The sequence below is a fragment of the Bison bison genome, unplaced genomic scaffold, assembly GCF_000754665.1.
Source record: "Bison bison bison isolate TAMUID 2011002044 unplaced genomic scaffold, Bison_UMD1.0 scf7180017864270, whole genome shotgun sequence".
NCBI classification, from domain to species: Eukaryota; Metazoa; Chordata; class Mammalia; order Artiodactyla; family Bovidae; genus Bison; species Bison bison.
The window spans coordinates 3,123,647-3,124,866 of NW_011494842.1; positions in this window are offsets into that span (position 1 = coordinate 3,123,647).

Here is a 1,220-nt window from a genome sequence, read left to right on the forward strand (position 1 = left end):
AGAGACAGGAGGAGAAGGGGATGACAGAGGATGAGATGGTTGGATGGCATCACTGACTCAATGGACATGGGTTTGGGTAAACTCCAGGAGTTGGTGATGGACAGGGAGGCCTGGTGTATTGCAGTTCATGGAGTTGCAAAGAGTCGGACATGACTAAGCGACTGAACTGATATGTATCAGGTATGTATCAAGTGTGTATCAGGGCTTCCCTGATAGCTCAGTTGGTAAAGAATTTGTCTGCAATGCAGGAGACCCTGGTTCTATTCCTGGGTTGGGGAGATCTGCCAGAGAAGGGATAGGCTACTCACCCCACTCCAGTATTCTTGGGCTTCCCTTGTGGCTCAGCTGGTAACGAATCTGCCTGCAATGAGGATAGACCTGGGTTCGATCCCTGGGTTAGGAAATTCCTCTGGAGATGGGAACAGCTACCCCCTCCAGTATTCTGGCCTGGAGAATTCCAAGGGGTGGCAAAGAGTCGGACATGACTGAGCGACTTTCACTTTACATACGTGTACATATATGTTGTAAGGCAACAATATAACGCTTGGATCCTTTACCGTTTTGTAAGTTGTTTAGATTACAACTGTTTCATATGCTCCTATGTGAAGTCAGTTATCAATTAAAAGATTAGAGCTGCCACTATCATGAATTTAGAGTCTTAATAATAAAGAATATCCCCAAGCAACATACTCAGGGCAACAGAAGATGAAAATGTTCTCTTATACAACAGTATCCTTACAGATAAAGGGGACTATTTGTTTTCTTCCACCCCTAAAATATTATTTAAAATTTTTTTATTCTTTGTATATATTTGCCTCCCTGTCACTCAAGGAAGGTGGATAAGCTGATATGCAAGGGGTAAAAGCCAGCTTCTCCAAGTGCTGCCTGTGTAAACAAGGATTACATGCATTATATCAGACACCCACACTAATGATGCTCTCACGGCTTAATGCTTAGTCCATAGATTTGGTAGACCCATAACCAGTTTCCAGATATTCTTATTAATTTTCTGAATATTTATATAAAAATATAAATTATTTGCCAGGAGTTCTCTCTACTTTCCCTTCTTTCATACTGAATGATTCAAAGATTCAAACCTGTGGAATCTATGTTTGGATATGATTGGAAATCAAGATTAATTACTTTCCCCTAGCTTTATTGAGGTATAACTGACATAAAACATTGGGTAAATTTAGGAGGTTTGATGATGATTATGATTC